This window comes from Anser brachyrhynchus, assembly GCF_964034855.1.
Source record: "Anser brachyrhynchus genome assembly, chromosome: 4".
NCBI classification, from domain to species: domain Eukaryota; kingdom Metazoa; phylum Chordata; class Aves; order Anseriformes; family Anatidae; genus Anser; species Anser brachyrhynchus.
The window spans coordinates 42,489,038-42,503,264 of NC_137698.1; the positions used below are offsets into that span (position 1 = coordinate 42,489,038).

The 14,227-nt window shown below is 36.3% G+C and overlaps 1 long non-coding RNA gene across 2 annotated transcripts in view; it reads right to left on the reverse strand.

Annotated features, from left to right (window-relative positions):
* The window catches only part of LOC308194080, a 147,716-nt gene that overhangs the window by 62,201 nt on the left and 71,288 nt on the right, over positions 1-14,227 (reverse strand). For both annotated transcript variants that reach the window (XR_013950239.1, XR_013950240.1), the window contains exon 2: positions 4,029-4,156. This is a non-coding gene — a long non-coding RNA (uncharacterized lncRNA). The remainder of the gene's footprint in view (positions 1-4,028; positions 4,157-14,227) is intronic.

The window sequence follows — 14,227 nt, forward strand, 5'->3', positions numbered from 1 at the left end:
AGGATATTTACAATATCGCTAACCATAGCTGAATGGCTTATGTATCACAAAAATCTCTGTAGCCTACAGTCATGCACTTGACATATGTACAGGCACTCACATACATCTTTCTCAAAACAAAGTGATATTAAAAAAATAGAAATAGATGGAAGTTACATGTAACGACAGTTCATTTTAGGTATCTCACTAATTTTGGTCAGACTAAAGCAAGTTAGTAATGACCTCTAATGTTTGAGCATAATATAACTAACTACTTAATAAAATTGTTAATAAAAAACATTAGTTAAAATGCAAGAACACTTTCATTAAAAGCTTATGGACTCTGCCAACAAGTAGGAAATTTTATCCTGATTTTGTGAAATACATGGCCAGTAGCACACAACAGCAGAGAATCAGCCTCTCATTTCTCTAGTTGCAGAAATATTACTGTCATGTTCCAGTTCATTGTAACAATATTTAAACCTTACAAAAAATATATCTACTGCTTTGGTTTCTACTGGTAGAAATGGAAAAGTAGTTTGATTTAGTGTTTTGTTAAAAACAAGTCACAAAGAATTTTGTGACTTTTCACACATTCCTTCTGACACAAACTCAAAATCCTCATGTAACTCAACAGTTAATATTTGCTTTGTGTTTCAAAAATCTGATTTACTGAGATGTTTCTAAACATAGTAAATAATTGAAGAAACTGCAAAGTCTGCATGTGGAAAGGTTCACAAGAACCTTGAAAATTCTTTTGTTGCATTATTTAGTATAGTTATAAATGTCAGGTTACTGTTCATAAAGGTATGTCTGTTTAGAATGGCATTTGCAGAATAATGTTTGCAAAAGTTCATATGAGTATTCCTGTCAGTGCTGCTGGCAAAGATTTCTTTTTTTTTTTTCTTCAAATAAATTCTTTAATATCACTGGTCGCTTTAAAGGAGATGCTTCATCTTTGCCGTTTTCAGTTGTGTGTGTCTTATGGCAGGTCAAAACATTTCCTAATACTGTAACTTATTGTCATTTTTGCAATAGGTCTAATCAAGCAACAGGATTCTCCATTGCACTTTATGCTATCCAATTCTGATTAGAATAAGAGGCCTCTACTCTAAGGGGTTTCAAATCAAAATGTAAGAAAAGAAGATGAAGACAGAGAGCAATAGAAGCAAAGAAAAGAATTTGTCAGGAAGTACCCAGAAGCCCTGGGGAAGATTTTATTTAATTAAAAGCACTGAGCATATGGAGTACAGTAAGTCATAACAATCACTCTGGGCATTAGGTTCAAAGCGTCTGTCCAATCTTCTGTTTTCACTGTGAACTTTTTTTTAGTGACAGAAATGATTACTGCATGTCTAATTTTCACCTAGTAATTATGATCATAGACATCATATGATCATATATGAAACCCTGAGTTGTTGAAAGTGCCATCTCAACCATTACTTTGAAGTTTAGTAAAGAATCTACAGGAGAGAAAAGTAGAGAATCTACAGGAGCTGAACACTTAACAAAACTACTTAACAAAACCACCTGCTCTTTTTAGAGATGCTGTACATACTGTTCAAGGCATTTGAACTTCTTATGACACATACTTGTCGTTCAAGCACAATTACTCAGAACATAGTAAAACGTGCTCTCATATGGCAACTGATCAGATCTAATTAAGTGAAAAATCTGACTCCCAGGCTTATATCAGGCTAGCCAAGATCATGCCTAGAAGGAATTCATTAAGGAATAAGACACTGAAAAAATAGCAGCTATAACGCATCATTGACTGCTTTCCCATATTCTTCAGCACCACATCTCTTGCAGGCCTACTGAAATGACAAAGCATGAAGTAATAATAGCCAAGGTACCTGCAAGCATGTGGTGTTTCATACAGATCTTTTCCAAGTTTACTCTCATTTGACCTAAAGGATGGGTTCAACTATTTACCTGAGAACAGTTTTGTATACATAACCGAGAACAGGAAATAACATTTCATTGGATATGCCACAGAAGCAACAGATTTTTTCTTTTAACATCTGCACATGAAAATATGACAAATACTTGAAATGTTGAAGCTGTACCCTACAACTTGTTGAAACAGAAGCACCCTATAGACATTTCAGCAAGGCCCTCACTGTGATGGTCGTGATCTACAAGAACCTTGCTCCACCATCCTCCCTTTCTCAGTGAAGATTTGCCTCCGAGCTTTGGCACAGCCTACATGTTTAAGAGGCAGACAGACAATGTGAAAGATATCTGTGAATCTGGTGGTTTCAAGATTGATGATCTAGTCATCCAACACTGGCAACATTGTAAGTTCTTACACAAGTCCTGTAATACAGCTTCCTTTTCCTACTAGAAAACTACATGTTTTTCCAATGCACAATATAGAACTGTTTCATATGTATAACATTAAAGAATAAAAGATAACCATACAAAAAAGTTAGTCATTTTGAGTCTTTGCATATAAAATATATTAATATAACTTAGAACTTAAGACCCAGCATAGTTACTACACTATTTTAAAATATAACCATATTTTAAATGGTTTTCTTCCTCTGATTCACAGAGGAAGAAAAACTGTCAGATACTGGTCACTGGAAATACTTCTAATCGTAAAATCTGATTTCATTCCAAAGTAAACAAAATAGATATTCTGAAATCTTACTTTTTTTTTCCCCCGCTAGAAATACGTATGAAAAAATAATTCTCAAATTCAGTTTCAAGTTTTGTGTGGTTTTTCCTTTGTTTTTGTTTATTTTTTTTTTTTTTTTTACTACAAGTACATTTCTTCAAGACCTTTCCTTTTAATTTCTTCTCTTTCAGTAAGGTCTGTTGTCACATAAAGCTGCTGGAAGCAGCTTTTTTTTTTTTTCTTATTTGTCAGTGTTTTCTGTTTATAATTTTTTTACTGTAATAAAGCAAACTATTTTTAAATAACATTTTTCTTCATATGATCTGATAAAATATTCTCCTGATAATAGCTTTTCCAAGGGAACAATTCTTAGCTGTGTAACTCCAAATTCATACAGAGAACACAAGACAGATGCCCTAGTAAACATCTTTCATAAAATACCCTAGTTCTGTTTGCTTTAATAAGTGAAATAAGAATTATCTAAATAACAAAGGCAAACTAGAAATTTTTGAAAAGGTTAACCACCTTTTAGCCTGGCTTAATCCACGACTGAAAAGCCAACAAAGTCTTAAAGTGTGATTTATCTATGTGATGTATGTTGCACTATAAAACACAAATTGTTATCTATTGAAAGCCGTTGAAGAAGCAGTGAAGCTCCTAAAAGCAAAATTATTGTCAGTAGTAAATATGAGACATGCGATATGGCAAATAAAATTCATTATGCCAAGTTCTAAGCTACCAACATTGTATATACTCTTCAGACATTTGCAAGTTTCAGCAAATGCAGTCTGATATCAGTTCTACTCCAGAAGTCTGAGCAAGGCTTAAGAAGTTAATAAAAACATGAAATAGTGTATGCATAATGTGAATAAAAGCCTTGTTTCCAGCCAGACCCTTGGGTACTTGACAAGAATCACGGCAAAATATCTTGTTAGAGTTCACAGTAAATATTTAGGGCTTACTCTGATCTCTACTTCGGCAATGTAAAGCACCTTCATATGTATATCAAGTAAAGTATTCCAAATGTATGCTGACCAGAATCCAATTCATAACACTAAGGATGTTTTAATCTTGTACACCATAGAAGTATCTCAATGCCCATATTAAGCTTCACCAGTTTCAGAGTTCCCCATAAAGCCCAAGGCAGGCCCATGATGTTCCTTCAGGGTACTGCTGTGCAACTGAGAAAATACACCTCTATAAGCTTATGAATGATTTGCATTATGATTTTGATAGTCTTTAAAAGACTCAACGTTTCATACCATTTACAATACAAAACACTATTAACTATTGTAACACCAAGAATCAATGTAAAAAATTAATTCCTATGACGACACAGGTTTACTTTCTATACTGAGTACATCTCAATAAAAAAAATATCTACTTCATAAAACGTACTTACAAAAAATATATATTATTTTCTTACCAGAGATGATCGTGGACAATCTACTTGACTGACAGAACTAGATTAGAGTCATTTAAGTGAAGCATCCAAAGGCGGCAGAAGGATTTACATCTTGATGTAGAAGGAATTCTCCAAGCATTGATGGTTTTCTAACAAATAAATTAAAAACTCAATTAATGGCAAATAAATATAGGGAGGCATTAGCTGTTCTGAATCTGTTTACTTTATTTTGTCTCAGCTGAGAAAACAATAGAGAAGCGTGACAATAATGCTCACCTTCAAATGCTAGTCCCAGTAGACTATTCTAGACTCAATATGGTAGAAGGAAAGCTTGTGAAAAAGTTTTGAATTCCTGGTGTCAACTTCTAAAAACATGAATTTATTCTGTCTTCCAAAAGATCCATTTTCAATTTAAAATGAAATAAAACAACCACGTAGCTTTTGCTAAAGAAATATTGTAAATTCTTTCTTTGTCTCTTATGTGTCATCAAAACACAAAAGCTATATTTTGTAATTGTTCTCAGTAACAAACATCACGTATTTCAGAGCGCCCCAAAAGCACTGCTTGGTTCTTCTTTATTTTCTGGAAACAAACTAAACATTAAACCACAAAAATTCAACTCCCCCTAAAAGTTAGAGGTAGTAATATTACTGGGCTGCTTCAACAGAGGAGTGGCCAGTAGATCAAGGGAGGTGATTGTGCCCCTCTATTCTGCCTTTGTGAAGCCCCACTTGGAGTGCTGCATGCGGGTCTGGTGATCCCAGCACAAGGAAGATGTATAGCTGTTAGAACGGGTCCAGAGGAGGGCTATGACATAGAACCAGAGTACCTATACCAGGAAATCATGTTTACCATGTTTTCTTAGCTTCATATTTTTATGTTTAAACTACTTGTTGCTAAAACTGGAGAAATAGAGACCCCTCGTCTCAGCATTGCTCCAAAAGATCTAGGAAATGGAAACTTCAGTTGAATCGAAAACTTCAGAGGTAACTTGCTATGAACTAAAAAGAAAGCATTTGGGGTTTTAGGCTCTGCTCTCTGGTTTCATTACCCCTACTGCTTTGGATTCTAAAGAGGAGAGGAGAGAAGTCCTTGCTGCCCTCATTTCACCCACCATCTTTAACTTTGTCTGTGACTTTAATTATATTTCTTCTCATAAGCTTGTCTTGCCTTTATTTTATTTTTAAAGAGATAAGAGCTTGCAGCAAGGCTCCCTAAAAAACTTTCAGCTCTATTTTTAATGCACTCAGTAAAGTCAGAAGCATACATTAAAAAAATACAAAGAGTAGCTGATTATTAATTCTAGTTAAAACTATTACTGAGAGAGAATCACTGATCAGAATTATACTAATTAATTTTACATATTCAGTGATTTTCTACAAGAGCAGCTTTGTGAGTACTTACAGTCTGTCAGGCTTTGCTTAATGTTAAACCCTCACCTTTTGTGCTTGCATGCTTTACGGTATTGTAGAAGACTTGTCGACAAAAGAAACATTTAAACTTTTAGTATGTGTGCAAGCTAAAAATGGAATTACTTCTTTTTGACATTAATTACTGCTTTGGATCACTAAGTAGGAGAAATGTTTATTAATCTATGTACAAAGTTCTCTTTAAGGGTAATCATTTTATCGCTTTGCAGCACGATTCCAAAAACACAATTCAGCACTTGACAGCTTTTGTTAAGCTTGTTTTTGATAATTGGATACAAAAGTCGCTTGTGGCCATTTGGATGGAACTATTCTAGTTTCATGGAGCTTTTGAAAAATGATCAAACTTAAACACATCACTCATTCTGCTGAGCCAGCTTGACAGTTTTGATAGCCCATTACAGTAGTTTATATTTCATTTCTGGAAGATTTCACTAGACATCTCAGAACTAGAGTACCTTGGAAGCTCAAGTTCCAGTGGGCTCAGACTTTGATCTCAGGTCATCATTAGTTAATGCAAATAACCCATGGCGAGTTCTTCCATATTCACATTAACTGGGAACTTTTGAAGTACTACTTTCTCACACCCTTCTTTATTTATAACTGACTTGGACAGCTCAAGAGGCATCTTTGTGAACGACCAAGAACTCTTTCTTCATCATTTGATTAATAATTAAATCAAACAATAATTAATGGGTATGATATTTGTTTGATTAAAAGCAAGCCAGCAGTAGCCTTGTGGAAAATGAAGTTGTTTGCATTTTATTACAGAGAAAGTGAAAAAGAAATGCATATTGTAAATTCTCTCTGTTCTTTTCTCCTTTGAAATGGTAATAGCAACGCAATAGGGAGAGAAGTTGGATCAGGACTGAACAAAGAGGGGGAACATTATTTGTGAATACTCTATAATGTACAACCCAAGTTTTGACTTGGTATTATCCATGCCCTTCTGTTTAACATCTTAAAGATTCATAGGGCCAGTAGTGGCAATAGTCAAACAGTAATGGTGCATTTCCATCTGTCTACCCACAGAAGGGAGAAACACGTTTTATATTTCTCAAGAACAACTCAGAGAAAAGTAATAGTGTAATGTGGCTCAAAAAGCAACAGAAATTATTCCATTCCTCTGAATAGATGTTCTGAATGGGCCAGCTTTACAAACATGTTTCATCAACAATAGTAATCTGACCTGGCTTGATAAAAAAATATGATCCTTTCCCACAGAGGAATGCAAACATTCAGGAAACAGTTTTCTACATACTAAAATAAAGTATGCTTTTTGAACTGCAAGTAAAACTAAAAACAATCCCATGCAAGAATCTGCTCAAATAGTCCACTCAGTTTGATGGAAACATCTCCATATCATACTAGATATATAACATGATTTTGAACTCTCATCTTTCCATCAAAAAGTCCACTAAAATTACTGTCCAACATAAAACAACGCTAATTTGAACATGCATTTACATCAGCTAACAATCTTAACTTAATTTTTAAATCAAATTTCTTCATTTAGACTGTTTATTTAAAAATACAAAGCAATATGAAAAAAAGAAGGGAACTACTCTATTCTCTTTAGGATTTTCAATGTGAAAATGCCTGTGCTAAACATTTTTCTCTTGTTTAGTGAATACATGAAAGACCAATGCCAAATATGAAGAAATAAAATATCTAATAAATGTGATATGCAATAATTTACTCTCAACCAGGGTATATGGAACTGAATCTTGTTGAAACTGTTCAGACTCATGTAGCACATTTCTAAACAACCTGGAGAAAAAAAATCCATACATTAGCATATACTTGAAAAAAAAAAATCTACCAAATATGACCAGGAAAGGTTATTCTCAGGCACCCCAGAAGGATTATCTGCTGCCTGCCTCTTTATTTATTTATTAATCTTCACCTCCCACCACCCACAACTCCCTACTCATGTTTAGATTACATTTAGGCAAGCACTAAATTAAGCCATGCACCCAAAAGGTGAGAAAGACAGTTTTATGACCTTTTTTTCCTCTCCTCAACATAACAGTACAAGCCTTCTTTGGAGCAATTTGTAAAAGGATTATAAAAAGGCACAGGCCACCCTGTCCAGTCCTATCATTTCCTATCCCACTCAGAATAACTGAACACTAAAGAGTAAGTTTCCATCAGAAGGAACTTACACTGTTTTATACCACGTGTTTTCCTCTACCAGAAGAAACACAGGTAGAATAATGCATCTTAAAACTTTTGCAAAGTTATGCTTGAAATCATTTACCTGATACAAATAAATTGCCCAGGGATGATGAGGACAGAATTAGGTCCTCCAAAAACATTAAAGCTGTTATTATCAGCACAGGATTGTATCAGATACTACAGGCAAAGCTTCTGATATCAAATCCTACTTCTCTTTACCAACAAATTATAGAAATACTGTTATTTGATTATTCTTCTCCATGGTGAGTACACTGATCTTCAGTGCTTGGTGAGCATCAGGGAAAAAAGCCTTACCATAATGATAAAGGCAGACAGTTACTTCTCTCATTTTTATGTGGAGATAAATAAAAGCTCAGAGAAGACAACTGAGTTACTCAGTTTCATCTTAAGAATCTCATGACAGAGCCAAGAGCAGAATATTCTTAGCCCTGTGTTTGGATTATAATAGCAATCATTAATTTAGTTGTAACATTTACACATATTTAAGTTTTGGCAGTATCTGGTTAAGATATCATTATGCAGCAAACACTTGGAGGATGTGTAGATAACATGTCTGGATGATTAAGGAGGAAATCACTACCAGACACTGCAACAATGGGGCAAACCAGAGGGACTATCAGCCGACCATGAAAAAAAATCTTGGCAATATCCACTGCAATGTTAATTAAAAGGAGCAGTAAATTAAAATACTGTCCCTAAACAGTTAAACAATATCAATACCATGAGAGGACTAGTAGAGGGTTTGCCAGCATGCTTTGTAGACTTCTGGTACAGATCACAAATATAGTAAGTAGAGGTGACAAGGTATTTTCAGCTATGAGGGACAAGGGTTTGTGACTCTGATGAAGTGTGAGCATGTGAGAGACATTTTAAATCTGTATTTCAATTCTTAAGATTCAGTAGACAGAGTCTTGGATGTCAGTATTTTGTCCCACTTGCAATGTGTTTGCAGCACATAACTAAAAGATGCAAGAAAACTGTAACTCTGTAACGTACAAACATTCCCAATATTTGCAAGAACACAAGGTCTTTTTCTTTGTGAAACAAAAATCAGGTTGTTTAATAGAAAACAATTGTACTGGGCAGTGACACAGAGATAAATAGAATTCAACGTGCCTTGAATTTTTAATGTTGAATTTTGCAGTAACAAATCACTAGCATTAAAAATTGGAACTCACAGAAGCACAGTGTGGTTGAGGTTAGAAAACCACATAGTCCAACCCCTTGCTCAAGCAGAGTCAACTACAGTAAGGTTGCCCAGGATTATGTCCAGTCAGGTTTTGACTGTCTCCAAAGTCATTATTTCCTGTGCTTCAGTCTGTGCCCCATTGCCTCTTGCCACATTACTGGATACACTGAGACAAGCCTTGCTCCATCTTCTTTACTCCCACTGATCTAATATTCACACATATTGATGAGATTCCTCCCAAGCCTTCTTTTCCCCAGGCTGAGTAGTCCCAGATCTTGACCTCTCCTCACACGTTCAATTCTCCAACACCTCAAAACATCTTCACTGCCCTTTGCTGAGCTTCCTCTGCTGTCTCTGTCTATCTTGTACTGGTGAGACCCAGCGCTGGTGCCACCACTCCACATGTGTCTCACAAGTGCTGAATAGAGAAGGATCATCAGCCTCAACCAGACTGGAACACTCTTCCTAATGCAGCCCACGAGGCTGTTAGCCTTCTTTGTTGCAAGGGCACGTTGCTGACTGAAGTTCAACATAGCACCCACCAGGACATTTAGGGCCTTATCTTTGAAAGCTGCAGGAGGTTATTCATCCCCAGCTACAGGACTCTGCACTTCCTTTTGCTGAACCATTTCTCCAGCCTGCTAAAGTCCGTGTTGAATTCCACACACTATGATTTGATAAAGCTTCTTCATATTGCCTCCAGTCATTTCATCAATGCTTTTATTAAGTAGTAGCGGCATACACATTAAAGGTTTCCTTACATTAATTTTATCAGTACTGTATTGCTGTCTACTATTTAAAGCATGCAGATGAAAACTTTCTGCACCTTAGCAATAGGTCACCAAAATCTTCACCACCTTTTCAAAATCCACAAAACTGTACAAATAGGGTGGGATGTACTTAGCCTCCTGCTTCAGGATTTTTTCTGTAGAACTGTGAAGTCTTTCCATGTTTACCTTCCAAGTTTTCACTTATCAATCTCTCTTGGTGATTAAGTCTGCCAGCCTGGATGACAACTTCAGTATAAATAAACGGAGTATTTTCAGTTTCTCTCACCCTTGCACAGAGAGTTATTCTTAGTGTGAGATCAGTTTGAATCCCTCTTAAATAAAAACATAGATCTCAACACATACTTGAGATATCTAACAGAGCACTGTACTTTTAGGCTGATATTTTAAAGCTGTTGAATAATCACAGAACAGCAACATTAGTTCAGAATAATGCTTTTAAAGGGAAATTTGAAAATACAGTCTAAAAAGTTATGCTTGGACATACTGAAATCACAAGAGTGGATTTTCTTCCAACATAGACTATAAGCATGGGCAGCACTGCATAGCTTAAAGATGGCTTCATTCTACACTGGCTCTAAAGATGACTAATGTCAGCGAAGCCCAAGTGCTAGAATCACAGAACTGTTAAGGTTGGGAAAGACCTCCAAGATCATCTGGTCCAACCATCCCCCTACCACACCAGTATCACCCACTAAACCGTGTCCCTAAGTACCACATCCAAATATTCCTTAAACACCCCCAGGCACGGTGACTTCACCACTTCCCTGGACAACCTGTTCTAGTGCCTGACCACTCTGAGAAGAAGTTTCTCAGAATTTCCAACCTGAGTTTTTCCTAATTTCCAACCTGCATGGATGATACCGTGCAACTAACATTAGCATCCTACTAACTTGCATAAGATTAATTTAGGACCAGCCGATCAGAAATTACAAAGTCTGACTAAGAATTTTTAATACCCTTATGATAAAATTCTTAGAGGGAGCTTAAACTGAATCAAAATGAAAAGAGAAAGGTATATACATGAAAGCACTGTAGTCACTCCGTTTCTTCTTCCTGTAACATTCACCACCACAGCAGATGCGTAGTATAGGAATGCTTTACACAAACACAACACTTACCTCTTCTGATAGAGTCCTAGATCCAAGGTTAGCATAAAAGACATGTAAACCATTTTGAGAAGTCCTAGAAGTTCTCTGCCTGCTTTACCTTTTTACCTTTAGCTCCCTAACTCACAAATAAAGTCCACCTGGAAATACAATGATAATGGCAAAAAATGTTAAATATACACACAAACAAACTGATCAGCTTTGTAAGAAACAGTACCCAACAATAATCTTTCCTGACTGGACCTCACGTCACTGCTGGACCCTTTCCTGCCACTAAGTTAGTTTAAGCAGCTGATATTTTCCTTGAACTGTTATATTGTAGGTCCACACTTCTTGGGTTCAGCATCAACTCTTTCTCTCCAACAACCTTCCAGTGAATTTCTCAGCTAATACTTATTTGAAACTGAAAACTTTTAGCTCTGATTTGTCACTACATCTAACCACACTCACAAGTAGTAGGGAGAGGTGACCACAGTGAGTTGGCTACAGCTTCATCACTCATAGCTGCTGGGTATAAATCAGACGTATATTGTGGACAGCAGTCGAGAACCAGAAAAAATAAAGCTCTGTTCAGCCACTTTCTCCCTCTTCCTTGTTTCCTTTTCCCTGAAGGCACACAAAATATTTCCAGTGGAAATGTTTAAAAGCTATGTCGTACTCCAAGTCATAACATTATCAAAGCAATTAATTCTTGTCTTCTGAAAGCAGATTTTCCAAGTGCATGTCATCATTTTTTTCATAAATAGGAAAGCCTATGCCTTTTCAGAGGAAAAGATTGCTAAATAAGAGAAAAACACTAGATGAAGCTTTTAGAAAGAACAGTAAAAAGAACTCATAAAAACACAACACAGAAGCGTTGGCAAAACTGCCAGCCATCCTCTTTCATGTCTGGGATATTATTTTCACAGGAATTATGCCAACGCAGTTTTGTTGTGTCTTCTGGTTGAATGCACCAAGTGGCAGCAGAGGTAATAGTCCTGAGGGAGAGCTTTCCATCAGCAATGGCACCTCCAGAGGTCTGAATGTTGGGCTGAGACCCAGATGATGCAGGACTGACCTCCATGGATGATTTATTTGTTGTTCCTAATGAGAAGTGACTTAGACGAACTACATTTTATTATCATTATTTTAACAGGAGTTTAGGCTAGGAGCTTTGACTGGCAAGGGAGGTTTTCTTGGTCTGAAACATTATTTTCATAATACAGTTGAAGCATGTGCTGATGTAAATTGCTCCATATTTAAAAGGCCATCTATTTTCAGGTTGGGGCTTTTAGATTTCCTAGACACTGTAGAGATAAGTCCCCTAGTTATTAAGCTGGTATTAAAAATCAGTACAAGTAATGGAGATTGAATCTACTCAGTGGTGGTCCTAACACTTTTTAGCTAGTGGACATCAAACACCACCAGTGTGTACTTCTGCTCCAGGGTGCTGCAGTGCCAGGCTTGCAGTTTGCAAGGGTGCTGGTCACACTTCACATTGGAGGGAAATAAGACCCCAAGACCCTGCCATAACAGACTGTAATATCCTGAAGTAAAAACTGCTCCTGCATTCGCTTTAAATGTTAATAGTACCATCCAAAATTTCAGGACTGCATGATTAGCAAAAAACCTGCTACTGCAGGGGAAAGTACAAATGTCATTCTGGGAATATTTTAGCTACCAATTCTTTTTCATAAATGCATTAAATAGCACTTTGTAGAAGGTTTTAGAAGAAATGTATACAACAATTAAGGAAGTTTTACAGTAATTTCACCTGTCTATATTAAACCATAGTATAAGATAATAAAAAAAGAAACAAAACTTAAATGCTAAATTTTAAGATAACCTTGTCCTATTTATTAGTACAATCCACTTAATTTTATGGCATTTATAATAGATGTTAGTCTTATTAGCATAATAAAGAATTATAACCTGTAACAGTCAAGATAGTAAATTACTGCCTTTGCATTTAAGATTTACATTGACAAATACATTGACCTTCACATTATGTTAAGCTTAAAGGTTAAAATAATTGCATTATTGTTGGCTTTGTCTTGTTGGATGATGCAAAATTTCCTCAAAGGTCTATTGAAGGACAAAAGATTGATATAAATTGGAGGGAAGAAAAGTATGAATACTATGGGACAACTCACACAGCAAATTTTCCACAAGCTCAAGATTATATATGCCCACAGGAACAGAGAATGAGAGTGGAATTTAGTGAATTACTTTTTTTCTTTTTGCCTTTCTAGGGATGCTCAGCTGAGAATGGCATTTTAGGTAGTGACATTGTTTTTAAGCTTTACCTTGTACTGACCACAGCGTTAATTCATCTGTTATGGGTTTTAGAAACATGTTTTTTTCATAGAGATTTCAACACACTTTTACAGCGTCTTTTCTGAAAACTTCAGATGGCTTTTCCACTGGAAGTCCCACCAACAGTGCATAGCATCAAAGAGATGTTATACAGCAATGTACAATGTTGGAGGAACTCTAACACAGGATTTATTGCCCAACCCTTTATGATGATACTAATACAATTATAACAGCTAAAATAAAAAAAAATACAGTCACAACATCTTGTAAAGCAAGCTTGAATTTGAGAATGCTAATGATTCACCACAGCCAACCGTAGTCTTGGTAACTTAACCTCAGGGATCAAAGTTATCAGGATCAACTTGCCATTGAAGGAAATAAATCACCGAAAGTATTTCACTCTTCCACTTGGGAGGGCTGGGGTAGTGGGATGACAGAGCTTTATTTCTGGTTCAGTTTAGGAATCTTCCTCATATTGTTATAGCTATGAATTTGAGAGGCCCATAGCAATGCAAAGAACTGGGAAGGGGGGAGGTCGTCCTCTTCTGCAGAAACCAATGAAATGGGAATGATACAAAAGGCTTCCATTTCTAACCTGATTCAACTTGAGCATCCTTGTAGCAGTAGCACATTCCCTCAAAAGCACAAGGACAGATCTGCTGAAATTCCTTTCTATACAGATTTTCAACCAGCTCTTTCCTTTGGCTTGCAAGCGGTATGCTAACCTGGGTGTTTGCTGACTGATCTGTTAGGATGATGTTAAACTCACTGTGCATTTTTTACTGACTGCCTACAATGTGGCATATTGATTTTGCCTTTCCCTGGTTCACTTCTAAAACCTACACACTCAAAACTGTTACTTATTTGAAGCTTTCTACTTCTTCAGCCCTGTTCTGACAGATATCTGTGTTCTGACACCATCTGCTATCTTCATATTCCATCACCGAACCACAGGCTAGCACTTCTGCTGTGACAGCTTTTGAGGTGTAAAACACACTTCTCTTGACATCTGCCTCAGCTCATCCATCCTCCAACTGAAAATATTCTTTAGAGATACTTTACATTTTAATTTCTCTACAGGATCCTTCTTCACTCAAAGGATGCCAGCTTTCTGTTGTTTATTGTCTTCCCCATTTTGAAAAGAACTCATTTTTTGTATACAAGCTCAGAGTGCAGTAGTCAGGGAACACCTGATGTGCCATATGAATACTG